We start from the raw sequence: 20,416 nt of genomic DNA on the forward strand, positions 1-20,416 counted from the left end.
TCAGTGCAGTATGTATAGGGAGCTCAGCCTCAGAACAAGCTCACAGAGAAGTCATCCAGTCTCTGAGCTTTCCCATGGCTCAACATAGACTAGCCCCCAGGCCAGGTGGCTGGAAAGGACAGTGGTGAGGATTATAGAGTAGGATAGAGGGAACAACTGCACATGTTCCAGACACACCAAGCCTTCATCCTCCTCTGCCCTGTGTCTTCAACTTCAAATCAAGACTACATCCTACAAAGTCTGAAGGCAGACTCTGTGGAGGACCACACCAGCTATCCTCCTGCCTTAGGTGATACCTAGACAGCTGCATCCACTTCTCTAGTCCCTCTTGCTTCCTTTTCCTAGAGCTTAGCAATGTTTCTCTCTTGCTATCTCAGTAAGCTTCTTTCTTTCCTTCCTCTGCAAATGGCACTGACTGACCTGCTGCCTGTTTTTGTAAATAAAGCTTTGTTGGCACAATAAAAGAAAGAAAAAGAAAAGAAAAAGGCTGGCATAAAATCCAAGATGAAACAGGGCATACTACTTACCACTGCCCTCAAACAATAAGCAAGATAACAGGAGTTCATGAAGAAATTGTCTAGCTTGTAAAGGAGATTGCTGTTAAGCCTCATGACCCACGCAATTCACTTTGTGAAAGAGAACCAACTCCAGAAAGCTTCACTCTGACATCTAATCACACCCCATTAAATAAAAATATAAATGTTATTTTAAAAATGCTAATAACAAAAACTATTATGAAGCGCTTCTAACAACCAGAGAACATAAAAGAAATGAACTTTTTTCTAGAAAGGAGAAATGAAAATACAAACAAACAAGAACAACCCAGAAACTGAAATCAATGTTATTGGAGAACATTCATTCAAAAGTCCTCAGCAAAATTCTCACCAGTTTAATCTGAGACACCTGAAAAGAAAGATAGTAACAAATCAAATGTGTGGCATGTTAAAGCATCTGCGCTATCCCCAAGTGGGACTTATACCATCAATGAAGTACCATTCAATGCACAGAATCAACAATTGTAGTAAATTTATGAACAAAATAAAAGGGAAATCAAGGACAACTAAACTTACTTGGAGGTAACCCTGTATGATAAAAGCACTCTGGTAACTATAATAGGAGATAATATCTATAATAATATAACAATGTAGTTATGGACTATTATTATGTATTATATAATAGAAGAATGTCTTTACATAATGTTTTATATATAAAAGTCCTACACTAACAGTATACTCTGTGGATGAAGTATGAATGTACCCCTTAAAATGTGGGTAACAAGGCAATATAATTAGCTTTTATTCTTCTATTCAACACAGCAGTAGCAACCACTAGAAAAACATACAATTATATCTGCTTGAAGATGTGTATTTCTGTAATAAGAAGTCTCAAGGATTCCCCAAACATATGTTTCAACTAAGAAAAAGATTCAACAAAATTGATTAATACAAAGTCAGGTCGTGGGGGACGTTGGGAGAGTGTGAGAGAGACAGCTGGAATGAAGGGGCATTTTGAGTGGTGGTATGGAAACCTACTGCTATAGAAACATACAGGAATCTATGAGAAAAAACCTAGTGAGGACTACTCATAATGGAAGACACAGAGTCTGTACTAGCCTCTTTTTTTAAAGCCAAACAAGGCTTGCAGTGGTAGGCTTGGGTCACATTTGATGGAGGTGCTGACCAAGGGGATTCAAACAACACAGGATGATCCTATGGCAGATGGTTGCTGTCTGAGAACTCATAGCATAGCTCCATTGCTGAGGAAAGCATCCACACAGCTAATTAAACATAAAGAGGTGGAACTGGGACTTGTATAGATCTCTTACAACCATGTTCATGTCTCTTTGGTATAGAAAGGTATTCTGAAAGAAAAAAAAAAGAATTAAGTGATTGGAGGAATCTCAGAAGACACCTTGAACTTTGGACTTTTAACATTGTTGAGACTGCTGTAGACTATAGGACTTTTGACGTTGAACTAAGTATAATTTGCATTATGCTATGTTTAGGTATGGCCCCCATAGACATATGTTTGAACAAGCCTATGGGGGACAGGGAGTACAATGTTATGGTTTGTACATGCTTGGCCCAGGGAGTGGCACTATTAGAAGGTGTGACCCTGTTGGACTAGGTATGCTACTGTGAGAGTGGGCATTAAGACACTCATCCTAGCTGACTGGGAGCCAGGAGTCTTCTAGAAGCCTTCAGATGAAGATGTAGAACTCTCAGCTCTGCCTGAACCATGCCTGCCCAGATACTGCTATGCTCTGCATTTTATGATAATGGACTAAGACCTATAAGCCATCCCCAATTAAATGTTGTCTGTTATTAAAAAAAAAAAAAAAAGAAAAAAGAAAGGTATTCTGGAGGCTACCAAAAGGGACACCTGCACACAAACACAATCACAAAACTTTACACCTACAATCTGTCCAGCCTGTTCTGGAAAAAATGTTTGTACAGAATTTATAGGAGTGGTCAAAAAATGTTTGTTTAACTTGGGGTCCACTCCTTGAGATGGAGATCATTACCTGTACTGCCTGAATGGCCAAAAACTAGAAACTGGGTACCCCAGAGACATTAGGTAGAATCAAAACTACACGCAAAACCAAAAACAAAACAAACACAAAATAAAACAATGAAGTGATTCCTAACAAGGTTATTTTCTGATTATCCTCTGATCAATGCCTTGTCTTGCCATTATCAGAGATACTTCTTCAGGCAGCAGATGGGAGCTGGTGGTGCCAAAACCCATACTCAGACATCATGTGGAGAGAGAGTCTAAATTGAAGATCTCACCTGGATATGTTTCTCAGAGTATGGGAAATCACATGAAAAGGAAGATGGAAGATTGTAGGAGTCAGAGGACCAAGACACCAGGAGAATATACCCTACAAAACCAACTACGCAGGACTTATATGGGCTCACAGAGAGTGAAATGGCGAGCATGAAGCCTCCATGGATCTGCAATAGGTCCTCTGCCTCTGTGTTAGGGCTATTTGTTTGATATTTCTGTGGGACTCCTAATAGTAGGAACAGGTGTGTGTCTGACTCTTTTGCCTGCTCTTTTTACTCCTATTGGGTTGCCTTGTCCAGCCTTAATATAAGGGCTTTTGCCTTGACTTATTGTATAATGTTTTGTCCTGTTTGGTTGTCTCTTGAAGGACTGCTCCTTTCTGAGGGAAAACTAAGTGGAAGTGGATCTAGGAGCACTGGCAATTGAAGGGGAGCTGGGAGGAGTAAAGGGAGGGGAAACTGTTGTCATTGTGTATTGTATGAGAGAAGACCAAAAGTGAAAATAAAAGGCATAAAAATAGGATAAAACCAAAAACAGGATAAAAACAAATTCCATAAGGCTAAGGAAACATCACAGAAGATGAGGTAGAAAAGTGTAAAACCAGCCCGACTGGTCTACAGGGTGAGTTCCAGGACAGCCAGGGCTACACAGAGAAGCCCTGTCTAAGAAAAGAAAGAAAGAAAGAAAGAAAGAAAGAAAGAAAGAAAGAAAGAAAGAAAGAAAGAAAGAAAGAAAGAAAGAAAGAAAGAAAGAAAGAAAGAAAGGAAGGGAGAGAGAGAGAGAGAAAGAGGGAGGGAGGGAGGAAGGAAGGAAGGAAGAAAAGAAAAGAAAAAAGAAAAAAAAGAAAGAAAAAGAAAATAGAAAAGTGTAAAACCTGGAAGATGTGGAGGAGTGTTGTGAAATGCTGTTTTCTGGACATAGTATGATCTTGTGGAAACTAGACAAACTTACACAAAAAAGCTAGCTCTCACCTGACACTATACACAGTCAGTTGAAAATTAATAGAAGACATAAATGAGTGCTAAAGCTAAGACTAGAAAACTCTTGTTACATAACATAAGGGTAAATCCTTGATATTTCTTGGACAGGACCAAAACATGTACAACAAAAGGAAAAAAAATAAATACATACATTAGACTATAACTAGAATGCAGTTTTTTGTAAATTAATGATTATTATTAATAGAGTATTTACAATCTATCATATGGGAGATAACAACTGTAGCATGTGTAAAATAAGATAAAAAAGATGATCAAATCACTAACAAATGAAAATACAAGTCAAGCCAGGCGTGGTGGCACACGCCTTTAATCCAAGCACTCGGGAGGCAGAGGCAGGTGGATTTCTGAGTTCAAGGCCAGCCTGGTCTACAAAGTGAGTTCCAGGACAGCCAGGGCTACACAGAGAAACCCTGTCTTGAGAAACCAAAGAAAAAAAAAGAAAGAAAGAAAATACCAGTCAATCTTTCATGGTGAGAAGTCATATTTATTCAGATGCTTAATATCAAAACAATACAAATAGAGAAGACTATAACAAGAAAGGGAGACAACCAACAGTTCCATCCAGCTATGATACTTATGAACTATAAGTGTCAGCATGGAACAACAATTGTAGATGTGAAGTAGTGGCATGAATATCTCCACAGTAACCAATAGCTCTTTAATTGGATAAAAACCATATTCAATAAGGATGCTATGCGTAATACTGGAAACCTAACTAACCATTCAGTGCTAGCAAAATCAGTGTTATTGGATGAGAATCTATTGCTACAAATTTATTAAAGCATCATAACCTCTAACTCCAATCCATGAACATTTGTGCTGATACTCACAAATAAGTACAATCCTCACCTCCATCAAAGAACTTCTCACTACAGAAAGAACAGAACTAATGATAATGTAGTTTTTTGGATCCCAGTCTCGATGGCTACAAATGCAAATGATTCCAGCAAATGATGTTCAGAGAACACTGAAGAATATCAAGTTTAAAAAAAAATAATTATAAGAGCTGGAAAGAATCACAGAGCTTTCAATGAGATTGTTTATCCAAATAATATCAAAAGCTATGCCAATAAAATCTCAAAACATCACTACCTTAATGTAAGCCAGTCAAAGATAACACTAATGGACAAGCCAAACTAAACAAAGAAAAACCTGTGGGGTATAAATACTACACATGGACCTATCGGCAACCATGGAAACCTGGGTAATAGAAGAAATGACCATTCCTGGAGAAGAGCACACCAATGACTTTCTAGTCACCCCACAAAACATATACACAGGTAGCAATATATATACTATGTATAGTATATCCAAGAATATATCAATTAGTGGAAAAGGGAGGCCAGGCCGTGAATTTGAAGAAAAACTAGAAGACATATATAGAAGGGTTTCAAGGGAGAAAATGGAAGGGAGAAACATATTTAAATTATAATATCAGAAAGTATACATAAAGTGGAAAAACATACACACAGCAAGAAAATGAGAGTTTACATTCTTTTTCATTACTAATGAATGGGTAAAATGGTATGCCACCGAAGAAAACAATACAGTTGGGATGTCATTAAGCATGCATACTGCAGAGGACCTGAGTTCTGTTCTCAGTAGTCACACTAGGTAGCTCACAAAACATTTGTGACTCCAGCTCCAGGGGATGTGATGCCCTCTTCTGGCCTCTGTAGGCACTGCACTTACATGTACCTGTAAATATCCACAGGCAGACAGACAAATTTACACATACTTTGAAAAATAATAATTATATATAAGTATATATTAAAAATAAAAAGTATAGCAGTTTCCTTTACAACATGAGACAAAATTATCACATACATTGGCAAAATATGAGCCAAGAAAAATTGCACTTTTGCATATATGTTCAAAACAATTAAGAGTAGAAACTCAAATAGGGTCTGTGAACATGTGTGTTCACTGCAGAGGCAGAAAGCTGAAAAGAAATGAGACCACTCATGTTTTATTAACAGCTGAAATGATAATCTGATGTGACCTGCACAGGCATTGAAATATTCTGACACTCTTTAAAAAGAAAAAAAGAAAAGAAAATTTCCAATATGTAACTGGAAGTTGATGAGTATGAGGATCCTAAGCTGGGCAAGATAAGGCAGAGGTGAATGGCTTGAGATAAATGGTAGGTAAGGTTGCATAATGCATGGAGACCTGGAAATACCCTCTAGACTGAAAGCAGCATAGTGGTTCCCCAAATGACTGGTAACTGCTGGAAATTATGATGGGTAGCTTTTGGTTTTGTTTTTAATGTGCACTGAATTTCGATTTATGTCTTGATTATTTATATTTATTGATAAAATATCTCAACAAAGGAAAAAAGGTAGAGTGTATTTTAGCTCAGTGACTGAGGGCACATCCAATGAGTATGTTGGAAGGTATTTAGGCATAATCGTGAGTGTCAGGTGTAACATGAGTTACATGTGAGTGTGACACAGTTTGAGCTACTGGAGCACTGTCAACCTGGTTAATGAATCTCTGGCTTTCTACTGTACAGATCCTGTTGCTCTTTCTTGTAACCTTGTCTGTTTTGCCTTTTACTATACCGTATTTTTCCTCAGATACAACTATGGTAAAAAAATTATTGGAAAGGAATTGAGGTCATTACTAGAGAAACAAATGACTATGGTGTCTATTAGGAACAAACTGCTCCATCCCTGGACATTCAAGCAGCCAACCCAGGCATATCTGGACAAGGGCTTCTGGATTTGGAGGCTGACTGCCTTAATTGTTCTTTGGGAAATTTTAGCCAACTCATGATGATTATGTTGTACCAGGAGATATTTGAAGCAGAAAATGTCTTTGAAAAACCTGAAGTTTAATAGTTAAGAGAATTGAAGACCTTAAGGAAAAGGAACACTGGGCTTAGGTCACTAAAGACAGGGATTTCCATAGAAAATACAAGAGACAAGAGAAGGGAAGAAATAGCTGGGTTTACCTGATTAGTAAGTATGGTGAGAGCTCCCACAAGAAAATATATCTAGTAATAGAAAGTTTGACTCAGAAGTATTAGTGGGGAAATTGAAAGATATTTGTATAATAAAAGAGATAAAACAATGGGTAGAAAAGTTTGGACCCCACAAGGGGTCATTGGATTAGTGAACTGATTTTCCCAGAAAGACTGGAACATACTGATGTTACCTAGCATTGCCTACCTAAGGAAATTAGGGTACAAGTTGTAAGAGATAGAATTCAGGCACGTGAAGGAACACTGAGGGAAGCTACACAAGAAATTAATTTTGCATATGTAAGGGAGTTTGAAAATCACTACAGAAATCTATATTCTTGGATGTGTGTTCAATAAACCAGAGAAAACGATTCTGTAAATTCAGACAAACTATAGTTGTTAACATTGCCCTGACCTGTTTAGCACCTTTCTGCTCTCATGCTAATGCTGTAACCACAAGTTCATGCCCAGATGACCTGCAATTTTGTGGTTTTTCTCTGCGAGTTAAAAGTTAATATATAACTTGCTTTTTACAGTCACTGAATTATGACTATGTGTGCATTGTGCTTTCTGCTAAAATAGTTACATGGGGTTTTTCAGCAAAACTAATGAGTTTGAGGAAAATAATGAAAAGGTTTTTGATTATGTATTATTGTATGACAAGGAATTGTGTAACCAATAAAAGACTGAGGTGAAATCAGAGAGAGAGAGAGAGAGAGAGAGAGAGAGAGAGAGAGAGAGAGAGAGAGAGAGAGCTTGCATCTTGCATCCATGCCATTCTAGAGACCCCAGAAATGACTGAGGCTAGTCCTTGGGATATGAAGATATGGGACCGTGAAAGGTAGCCTGTTTTCTGGTCAAGCTCAGTTTAAACTCCTGCAACCCAGCAAGTGTTCCTGCAAGGGACATAAGGCCCATTTGCCATGCTCCCAGACACCAGGCTCCTGAAACGAGGCCCCAGCTCCATAATTCTATGGCCATCAGTCACATAGGGAAATGCCCAAAGCTCCTGGTATTCTATCTGGACTCTATCCCCACAGTTACCTGGTAACAGCCAGGTAAGCCTGGCCCACGATAAAAGGGGTTGTTTGTCCTCTCCTCCCTCTCTTACTCCTGTTTCCCACTTGCTTATCTCTTACCCTCTTGCTCCCTGCATTCCATTCCTGCTCTCTCTGCATTCCATTCCCCACTCTCTCCATGTGCCCATGACTGGCCTCTACTTCCCTACTCTCTCCCTCTCTCTGCCTTTCTACAATAAATGCCTTAAAACCATGGACTGTCTCTTCTCATCGGGATCTACCATGCTGGAGCAATGGAACAAGTCTTCCTCTAAAGAGTCGCAACAAATCTCACACAGGAGGCCTCTCTTCATTCTCAGCCATGGTCATCACAAACCCAAGCCTCCAACCAAGCAAGCCAAAGACTCTCTTCTTGAGAACCAGCCGGAGGGCTCTTTTGTCCTATTCCCCTCGGTCCCAGGCTAGAGCCAGTCCTCGGGCTAACATCCCATTCACAACATCCAGTGATATCTGTGGTACCCATGAGTGAGAACCTGTCGTCCACAGCCTCCGTGCTGGCTGGGATCCCCAAGTCAACTCTGGTAGGTTCCATGGGGACCTCAGACTGCTCCTCCCCACTCCTTCAGTGAGGTTCTGCAGCTTCTCACAGCCTGACACCTGCTGGGTGGCAGCATGGGGTGCATGCAGTCAAACTCCCTGCCTCCATGAGCAGCCCTAGCCTTGTGGCAGGTTGGACACAGGCCACCATTCTAACCCATATGAGGATATTTGCAATGTTTCATATGCATTCAGGAAGCAGAGATAAAGGTTGTTCCTCAGTTCAATTTATTCTTTTTATTTTGTTCATGAACCTAGTCTATAAAATAGTGTTACATATATACAGGATGGGTTTTTCCACTTGAATTAACCTAATCTGGAAACTCCTTCAAAGACAAGTCCAGAGATCTACCTCATTGGTGACTCTCAATTCTCTTGAATTGAGAATAAATATTAACCCTACATAGTTTGAGAAGACCAAAATGTTCTGGGGTTGGCTGTAGTGATAGGTAACCTTACTATCAAGGGTTGTAAACTTAAAGTGTTTATATATAATCAAAAGAAAAGATGTAAAAGAGTATATTAAATTAAAATGACAAAATTATAAAAGTTCCATTAAGAATTTGTTATTTTGGTTGACATTGATGTTCTTCCTATGGGATTGCAAACCTCTTCAGCTCTTTCAGTCCTTCCCTAACTTCTCCACTGGGATCCCCATGCTCAGTCTGATGGTTGGCTGCAAGCATCTGTGTCTGTGTTGGTAAGGCTCTGGAAGAGCATCTCAGGAGACATCCATATCAGGCTCCTGTCAACAAGCACCTCTTGGCATCAGTAATATTGACTGGGTTTGGTGACTGCATATGGGATGGATCCCCAGGTGGGGCAGTCTCTGGGCAGTCTTTCCTTCAGTCTCTGCTCCACTCTTTGTCCCTATATTTCCTTTAGACAGGAGCAATTCTGGGTTAAAATTTTAAGAAGGGTGGGTGATCCCATCCCTCAACCAGGTGTCATACCTAATCTCTGGATATGATCTCTACAGGTTCTCTCTCCCATTTGTTGGGGATTTCAGTTAATGCCATCCCCTTTGGGTCCTGGGAGCCTCTTAAACAACATATCAATAAAGCAGACACCCTAGAGCTCCCAGGGACTAAACCACCAACCAAAGAATATACATGGAGAGACCCATGACTCCAGATGCATATGTAGCAAAAGATGACCTTATTTGGCATCAATGAGACGGGAGGACCTTGATCCTGTGATGCTCGATGCCCCAGCATAGGGGAATTCTAGGACAGTGAGGCAGGAGTAGTGGGTGGATGGGTGAGTGCCCTCATAGAAGTATGGGGGAGAGGGTAAGATAGGGGGTTTGGGGAGGGGAAAACAGGAAGGAGGATAACATTTGAAATGTAAATAAATAAAATAACCAATAAAAAAATTAAAAATATTTATTTTGTATTACTAAGAGAAGTTTTAAAAACTAGTGAAACATGAACCTTCCAACAAAAATAGGAGCAAAATTTGCCAAAAGACAGGATCATAGAAGTTGTGAAATGGAGATAAATAAATGGACATCAGGAAGGAAATGAAGTGGGAGGGAGGGAAGAATGGAGGTTTCAGGGAGAAAAAGAAGAAGGAAGGAGGAAGGGAGAGAGGAAAGGAAGAAGGAAGAGAGGGAGAGGAAGAGCGAAGAAGAAAGGAAAAGTGTGAAAGAGGAACATATAGATAAGTAGTTATTAAAAGGAACAAAACAATTTATAATAAAATATTCAAAGACAGGAAGGGAATGATTATAACCAGGTCATTCTAGTGAGCTCTAAGAAAGATTTTCAAACAATTCTTGTACAATGAGTAGAATTTGGGAGAAAACCTGCTTATCAAAGCTAATTATTTGGAGACTGTTTCATATGTTAAGAAAAAGGACAGGATTATATCAGTGACCATTGTTCTCTAAGGAAACTCAGTCAAAAAGTGAGCTTGTCAGAAGAAAAATAAGGATGTACAAAGACCAAATATGACCCCCTTTAAGAAGTTTCTAACAATGAAATATATTTAAACATGTCTTCACAAATAAACAGCTCTTCCTTCTAGGTACATGGATTGTGAGTATTCAGGCTCAAGAATTATGAGAGCCTGGGGGTGGGGTGTGGTTCAGGTGATGGAATGTTTGCTTAGAATGCACGAAGCCCTGTATTCAATATCCAGCACCACATAAGATGTGTGTGGTGACATATGCCCCAAATCCCAAAATGAAGCATATGGAAGCTGAAGAAACTGAAGTTCCAGATTATTCGGAGCTACATAAGAAGTCTGGGGCCAGATCAGAATCAAAATGAAAGGAAGAAAGTAGGGGAGTGAGCAACAGAGGGAGGGATGAGGACAAGTGGGTAGGAAGAAAAGAGGAAAGGAGGAAAGAGAAATAGAAAAAAATGAAAGGAGGGAGGGAAGAGGAAGGAGAGAAGGCAGAATGAAGGGAGTAAGGGAAGGAGGAAGGATAAAAGAAAAATGGAGGGAGGGGAGCAGAAATGAGAAGAGGTAAAGAAGATTTACTTTCAGGTCATTGTGTTCACTTGCCTGTGACTACCTGCCACTCCACATGCTCTACCATAGAGAAACTGACATAAAAGGTCCAAGGTGCCTTTGTCTGGTTGGGTTCCAGAGATGTTCTGATGACCAGAGACCCACTTGGAAACTGTCTTTGGTCATACAACATAATTGGAAACAGCTTTTGATTTTTATTAATCTCTTCAGATTTGGAGGTTTCCTCACAGCTTAATTTAGGCTAATGTGAATTATACATTATCCCTTGTCAAATTTTCTTTATTAAAAGAGAAACTAAGCAGTCTGTCTCAGGTGACAGATTCCTTCAAAAGATGATTCATCTTTTGTAAGTAATTTCTTTTCAAACTTAGAGAACAAAATAAAGAAGACAACCAAGAATTGTGTCATGGAGACAGAGATAATGGCCACCATAGAGCCCGTGTGTATGTAAAATGTCTCCTGTAAAGTGCTTGGATATATATGCTGTATTTGCAGCACCCAGTCAATTTAGCTATTGCTTTGCTGTTTTGTTCCATGAGAGTGTTGTCCTTTGTCTTTACATTTAATAAATAAAATATTGGACTGGAGATATGGATGATTTATTGATAAAATGTTTATCTCATCAGTTGGAGGACCTAAGTTCAGATTTCCCTGTACCCATATGAAGCATAAAATAAGCAGGCATGGCAGTCTCCATCTATAATCTCAGTGATGGGGAGGTAGACACAAAAGAATCATAGGAGGCCACTGGCCAGAGAACTACATGATTAGTGATTTCCACATTCAGTGGATGACCTTGCCTCAAAAAATAAAGTACAGCTGGGGGATTTTGCATGCTTTTTACCCCAGCATTCTGGAAGAAGTGGCAGGAGAATCTCCCTGAGTTGAAGGCTAGTTTGGTCTATAACTAGAGATACATAAAGAAACTTGTCTTGAAAGACCAAAAAAGAAAATGAAAAAAAAAGATTAAGAAAGAAACCTGAAGTTTATCTCTGAACTCTCTCTACACATACACACACACACACACACACACACACAAATATCTAAGCCTCCTTCCCATGAACGCACACATACATAAACATGTGTACCCATGTGACAAAAAGTAAGAAAGAAATATGAAACACAACTTGGAAATGGTAAAATATTTTATGTATACAAACAATGAAAATCATACAAAATATGGTTCAACTTTGAAAAGCACTTTGAGGTCTTGGAAATGATTTTATTCCTGTGGATTTGTTAACTTACTATGATATTTGGTGAGAAGCAAATGGCAGATAAAATAATGAGAGAAGAGTACTAACACTAAGAAAAATCATCTATCAACCAAAGAAGACATCATTAAGAGCTGAAAGAGAACTCAGGAATTAAAATAATTCACATGCAAGCACTGTCTGACATCACTTACTTCTTGAGAGCAGCCAATAGCTGTCTAACTGAACTTAAGATCTACTCAACAGAAAGGTATTTTTGACTGGCACTCTGAAGCTAGCCAACTAGGTTGGTGTGGTCATGGACCCTAGAGAAGAACCTACTACTGCTACTCTCCTAAACCAGTAAAAATTCTAACTACATTCTCAACACTTATCCATATATCAAGAGATAAGTGTAGCTGTCATCTTAAAGGGCCAGCAAATATCTTCAACAAAATTATAGAAGAAAACTTCCCAAACCTAAAGAAAGACATGCCCATGATCATACAAGAAGCCTACAAAACTCCAAATAGACTGAACCAGAAAAGAAATTCCTCCTGACACTTAATAATCAAAACAAAAAATACATTAAATAAAGAGAGAATATTAAAAACAGTAAGGGAGAAAGGTCAAGTAACATATAAAGGCAGGCCTATCAGAATTACACCAGACTTTTCACCAAAGACTATGAAATCCAGAAGATCCTGGACAGATGTTATACAGACACTAAGAGAACACAAATGCCAGCCCAGGCTACTATACCCGGCAAAACTCTCAATTACCATAGATGGAGAAACCAAAGTATTCCACAACAAAACCAGATTCACACATTATCTTTCCATGAATCCAGCCCTTCAAAGGATAATAACAGAAAAAAAAAAATACAAGGACAGAAATCATGCCCTAGAAAAAAGCAATAAAGTAATCCCTCAACAAACCAAAAAGAAGACAGACACAAGAACAGAATGCCAACTCTAACAACAAAAATAAAAGGAAGCAACAATTACTTTTCCTTAATATCTCTTAATATCAATGGGCTCAATTCCCCAATAAAAAGACATAGACTAACAGACTGGCTACACAAACAGGACCCAACATTCTGCTGCTTACAGGAAACCCATCTCAGGGAAAAAGACAGACACTACCTCAGAGTGAAAGGCTGGAAAACAATTTCCCAAGCAAATGGTCTGAAGAAACAAGCTGGAGTAGCCATTCTAATATCGAATAAAATCGACTTCCAACCCAAAGTTATCAAAAAAGACAAGGATGGACACTTCATACTCATCAAAGATAAAATCCTCCAGGGGGAACTCTCAATTCTGAATATCTATGCTCCAAATGCAAGGGCAGCCAAATTCATTAAAGACACTTTAGTAAAGCTCAAAGCAGACATTGCACCTCACACAATAATAATGGGAGACTTCAACACACCACTTTCATCAATGGACAGATCATGGAAACAGAAACTAAACAGGGACACAGTGAAACTAACAGAAGTTATGAAACAAATGGGCTTATCAGATATCTACAGAACATTTTATCCTAAAACAAAAGGATATACCTTCTTCTCAGCACCTCATGGGTCCTTCTCCAAAATTGACCATATTGGTCACAAAATGAGCCTCCACAGATAAAAAATATTGAAATTGTCCCATGCATCCTATCAGATCACCATGGACTAAGGCTGATCTTCAATAACAACATAAATAATGGAAAGCCAACATTCACGTGGAAACTGAACAACACTCTGCTCAATGATACCTTGGTCAAGGAAGGAATAAAGAAAGAAATTAAAGACTTCTTAGAGTTTAATGAAAATGAAGCAACAACACACCCAAACCTTTGGGACACAATGAAAGGATTTCTAAGAGGGAAACTCATAGCTCTGAGTGCCTCCAAGAAGAAACTGGAGAGAGCACACACTAGCAGCTTGACAACACATCTAAAAGCTCTAGAAAAAGAGGAAGAAAATTCACCCAAGAGGAATAGACAGCAGGAAATAATCAAACTCAGGGGTGAAATCAACCAAGTGGAAACAGGGAGAACTATTCAAAGAATTAACCAAAGGAGAAATTGGTTCTTTGACAAAATCAACAAGATAAATAAACCCTTAGCTAGACTCACTAGAGGGCACAGGGACACATCCTAATTAACAAAATCAGAAATGAAAAGGGAGACATAACAACAAATCCTGAAGAAATCCAAAACACCATGAGATCCTTCAACAAAGGCTATACTCAACAAAACTGGAAAACCTGGGCAAAATGGACAAGTTTCTAAACAGATACCAGGTACCAAAGTTAAATCAGGATCAAGTTAAAGATCTAAACATTCCAATTTCCCCTAAAAATAGAAGCAGTCATTAGTAGTCTCCCAGCCAAAAAAAGCCCAGGACCAGATGGGTTTAGTGCAGAGTTCTACCAGACCTTCAAAGAAGATCTAATTCCAGTTCTGCACAAACTATTCCAGAAAATAGAAGTAGAGGGAACTCAACCCAACTCATTCTATGTAGCCACAATTACTCTGATACCTAAACCACAGAAAGATCCAACAAAGAGAGAGAACTTCAGACAAATTTCCCTTATGAATATAGATGCAAAAATACTCAATAAAATTCTCGTTAACCGAATCCAAGAACACATCATAGCAATCATCCATCCTGACCAAGTAAGTTTTATTCCAGGGATGCAGGGATGGTTTTATATAAGGAAATCCATCAACTTAATTCATTATATAATCCAAAGACAAAACCACATGATCATCTCATTAGATGCGGAAAAAGCATTTGACAAGATCCAACACCCATTCATGATAAAAGTCTTGGAAAGATCAGGAATTCAAGGCCCATACCTAAATATGATAAAAGCAATATACAGCAAACCAGTAGCCAACATCAAAGTAAATGGTGAGAAGCTTGAAGCAATCCCACTAAAATCAGGGACTAGACAAGGCTGCCCACTTTCTCCCTACCTATTCAACATAGTATTTGAAGTCCTAGCCAGAGCAATTCGACAACAAAAGGAGATCAAGGGGATACAAATTGGAAAAGATGAAGTCAAAATATCACTTTTTGCAGATGATATGATAGTATATATAAGTGACCCTAAAAATTCCACCAGAGGACTCCTAAACCTGATAAACAGCTTCAATGAAGTAGCTGGATATAAAATTAACTCAAACAAGTCAATGGCCTTTCTCTACACAAAGAATAAACAGGCTGAGAAAGAAATTAGGGAAACAACACCCTTCTCAATAGTCACAAATAATATAAAATATCTTGGCATGTCTCTAACTAAGGAAGTGAAAGATCTGTATAATAAAAACTTCCAGTCTCTGAAGAAAGAAATTATAGAAGATCTCAGAAGATGGAAAGATCTCCCATGCTCATGGATTGGCAGGATCAACATTGTAAAAATGGCTATCTTGCCAAAAGCAATCTACAGATTCAATGCAATCCCCATCAAAATTCCAACTCAACTCTTCAACAAATTAGAAAGTGCAATCTGCAAATTCATCTGGAATAACAAAAAACCTAGGATAGCAAAAACTCTTCTCAAGGATAAAAGAACCTCTGGTGGAATCACCATGACTGACCTAAAGCTTTACTGTGGGGAGCAGGTGTGGCGGCAGTCCCAAAGGCGCCAGGGACTGCAGCTAAGTCTTATGACTTGCACCTGACTTCCTCATACATCTGAATATAAGCTACAAACATCGTGAGAGCTGCGCAGGTGTACCAGGTTACTGGCGAAGCCATTTTGGTGGAGATACGCCCCTGCTGCCCTGATTAGCTGAAGCTGCGTACCTGGTGAGATGATGTAGCCTGCTGTGAGTGGATGGTAACTGATAGTATATAAGAGTGAGAGGCTCAGGGCTCAGGGTCTTTCGCCTACACAGTCAATGCGCAGCCCAATAAACGTGTGCAGAAGGATCCTATTGCGGCGTCGTTCTTGCTGGCAAGTCAGGCGTCCCACACTTTACTACAGAGCAATTGTGATAAAAACTGCATGGTACTGGTATAGTGACAGACAAGTAGACCAATGGAATAGAATTGAAGGCCCAGAAATGAAGCCACACACCTATGGTCACTTGATCTTCGACAAGGGAGCTAAAAACATCCAGTGGAAGAAAGACAGCATTTTCCACAAATGGTGCTGGCACAACTGGTTGTTATCATGTAGAAGAATGAGAATTGATCCATTCCTATCTCCTTGTACTAAGGTCAAGTCTAAGTGGATCAAGGAACTTCACATAAAACCAGAGACACTGAAAATTATAGAGGAGAAAGTGGTTAAAAGCCTTGAAGATATGGGCACAGGGGAATAATTCTTGAATAGAACAGCAATGGCTTGTGCTGTAATATCCAGAATTGACAAGTGGGACCTCATGAAACTGCAAAGCTTCTGCAAGGCAAAAGACACCATCAATAAGACAAAAAGACCACCAACAGATTGGGAAAGCATCTTTACCTATCCTAAATCAGATAAGGGACTAATAACCAATATATATAAAGAACTCAAGAAGGTGGACTCCAGAAAATCAAATAACCCCATTAAAAAAATGGGGCTCAGAACTGAACAAAGAATTCTCACCTGAGGAATACCGAATGGCAGAGAAGCACCTGAAAAAATGTTCAACATCCTTAATCATCAGGGAAATGCAAATCAAAACAACCCTGAGATTCCACCTCACACCAGTCAGAATGGCTAAAATCAAAAATTCAGGTGACAGCAGATGCTGGCGAGGATGTGGAGAAAGAAGAACACTCCTCCATTGTTGGTGGGATTGCAAGCTTGTACAACCACTCTGGAAATCAGTCTGGCGTTCCTCAGAATATTGGACATAATACTACCAGAGGATCCAGCAATACCTCTCCTGGGCATATATCCAGAAGATGTCCAAACCGGTAAGAAGGACACATGCTCCACTATGTTCATAGCAGCATTATTTATAATAGCCAGAAGCTGGATACCCAGATGCCCCTCAACAGAGGAATGGATACAGAAAATATGGTACATTTACACAATGGAGTACTACTCAGCTATTAAAAAGAATGAATTTATGAAATTCCTAGCCAAATGGATGGACCTGGAGGGCATCATCTTGAGTGAGGTAACACAATCACAAAGGAACTCACACAATATGTATTCACTGATAAGTAGATATTAGCCCAAAACTTAGGATACCCAAGATATAAGATACAATTTGCTAAACGCATGAAACTCAAGAAGAATGAAGACCAAACTGTGGACACTGTGCCCCTTCTTAGAATTGGGAACAAAACACCCATGGAAGGAGTTACAGAGACAAAGTTTGGAGCTGTGATGAAAGGATGGACCATTTAGAGACTGCCATATCCAGGGATCCATCCCATAATTGGCTTCCAAACGCTGACACCATTGCATACACTAGCAAGATTTTGCTGAAAGGACCCAAATATAGCTGTCTCTTGTGAGACTATGCCGGGGCCTAGCAAACACAGGAGTGGATGCTCACAGTCAGCTATTGGATGTATCACAGGGCTCCCAATGGAGAAGCTAGAGAAAGTACCCAGGGAGCTAAAGGGATCTGCAACCCTATAGTTGGAACAACATGATGAACTAACCAGTACCCCGGAGCTCTTGTCTCTAGCTGCATATGTATCGAAAGATGGCCTAGTCGGCCATCACTGGAAAGAGAAGCCCATTGGACTTGCAAACTTTATATGCCCCAATACAGGGGAATGCCAGGGCCAAAAGAATGGGAATGGGTGGGTAGGGAAGTGGGGGGGGGTGTTTGGGGGACTTTTGGGATAGCATTGGAAATGTAATTGAGGAAAATATGTAATAAAAAAAAGAAAAATAAAAAGAAATGTAAATGAGGAAAATACCTAATAAAAAGTAAAAAAAAAAAAAAAAAAGTTTCTTTTAACAGCAGATGCAAACCACTACAGAAAGCTGCAACTGATCAAAATTCTGAGAACTGCTAGTAGGGGGTGACCAGTACTAGCTGATAAATATATAACACAGCCCTCAGAACTAACACCCAGGGTACATTATAGAAGGGAGTTCATAAATATTTTATTCTGGAGACTATAGTGCGTTCTAGTCATTACAGAGAACCTAGATGTTGAATTTGCCTAAACCAATTCTAAACAGTGACATCAGTTGACATGCCAAAGTAGGTAGAGGAGATGTCACAAGGCCCCACCCCTAGGCAGATAGCTATAGGCAAAGAATGAGAGTCAGTCCCCTTCAGGAAGGAGCAATATTGTATGTTATCCAATCCCAAAAAGACAGTCCTAAACACACACACATATAAATATGATGAAAAACACTGAGCAGGGAGAGAGAGAGAGAGAGAGAGAGAGAGAGAGAGAGAGAGAGAGAGAGAATACATATACATGTGTATAACTATTTCTAGAAAAGGTCATCAATTTGAGGGAGATGAGAAACATGGGAAGAACTGGAGGGTATATGACATAAATACAATACTAATGTATGAAGTTCTCAATTTTTTTTAAAAGAAAATCAACATAAAGGTAGGGGGTGATCAAGGAAGATACCTAACATTAACCTCTTGGCTTAACATTAACCTCTTGGCTTAACACTAGTCTGTAATTGTAACACTCTGCATATCAGTTCCTGACAAACCATTAGTGTACCCTCAAGAAGCTGGTCTGGCTAAGTATGTTGACTAAGAAAGAAGAAAACTCGAAAGTAGTCAGAAAACATGTATTCTATTCAGTTTGAAAAATCAAATAAAGTCATGTGCAGCTACAGACTGGAGAACAGTCATATGATAAATTGACCAAAGCCTCCATATTTAAGTATTTTTTAAATGCACATATGTAATATCTTAACTTAAATGAAAAAAATTAATAAATATAGAAAATGCTAGAAAGAATGTAGTAGCCAGAGGAAGGAGTGGTAGTTCTGTAAAACACTGGCTTCACATAGCCATTGTCCTCATGAATTCACAACACTATCATCATCTGCATGAGATTTGTACAAGAGACTTGCACACAACTGAGCCCTTCAACATCCCATCATGGAAGAGGGGGTGTCCAATGATGCCTTGCCCTTCCCTGAAGATGCAGGTGCAGTTAAGCACTTTTATCTTTAGAGAGTTTTCATACAGTCAGCACTGGTCTTCTGTAATTGAAATATCATAAGAAAAACCTGACAGCTTTATGAGGCATCCAGGTACATGTCGAGCAACACTTTAAGAATTTTGCCATGACAGACATTTTAGTACTTCCAGTGATACTTTAGTATAAATAGACTTGAGGTACTGAGACTACAAATGAAGAGAGAATGTGAGTGACTTCCTTGAGGCTGCCCTCAGAGTAACAGCAAGTGGATGCTGACCTACATCCCATGTGCCAAGCCTCACATAGAAATTATGCCAATGTTTCCTATGTGGAGCTACTCACTATGGAGAGGCCTTATCCCCTATCTGTCCCCATGAAAATGCTACTGTTTGTCCAACTCTCTCCTGTACAGAACTTAAAGCACTACAGTGCCAACCACTTTCCTGGAATATTTCTTTGCATTCCAGTCCTACATAGCTTTTCACTCTCCCAACCCCCACTTTAATTACATTCCTTGTCATGTCCCCTCATCACATACATTGAGTTAAGTGACTAATTACACTCTCCTGCAAGTCATTTTATTAAAGTTCCAACCAAGCATCTCATTATCAGGCTTAGACTCATTTCATTAAACATGGAGACACCATCTCATTATGGTTTTAGAAACAGACACAAACACCTAGGGCTCTGAACACAGATGTCATTAAATTTGCTTTGTTGTACCCCACTGCATATCAATTCCCGACAAATCATTAGTGTACTGCCAACAAGCAAGCCTGGCTAAGTATGTTGGATCTGAAGGAAGAAAACTAGAAACTAGTCAGAAAACATGTATTATACTCAATTTAAAATGTCAATGATGTTTTTGTGTAATCATTTGTAAAAGACAAAGTTATGTGCAATTATCAAGATTGAAATATATTCATCTAATAAACTAAAAACAATCTATGTTTAAATATTTTTCTAACACATGGGTGTAACATCTTAATTAAAATGAAAAAAGCAAAATGAATTAATAAATATATAAATGGAAGGAAAGAATGTAAGATCCAGAGAAAGGAATGATAGTACCATGAAATAGGCTTCACGTAGCCATTGCCTTCATGAATTCAGAATGCCTATGATCATGATCGTCTACATGATATTTGTACACAGTTGAGCCCATCAACATTCCATCATGGAAGAGGGAGAGGATCATGATTCTTTACCTTTGCCTTTGCCTGGAGATTTATATGTATTTAATAGCTGCTAAGGAAGTGATATTCTCTTGGTGGTGATGTTGGTATATTGGGCATGCCTCTGCA

Source organism: Mus caroli, unplaced genomic scaffold (assembly GCF_978045245.1).
Source record: "Mus caroli unplaced genomic scaffold, Mus_caroli_1 scaffold_1, whole genome shotgun sequence".
NCBI classification, from domain to species: Eukaryota; Metazoa; Chordata; class Mammalia; order Rodentia; family Muridae; genus Mus; species Mus caroli.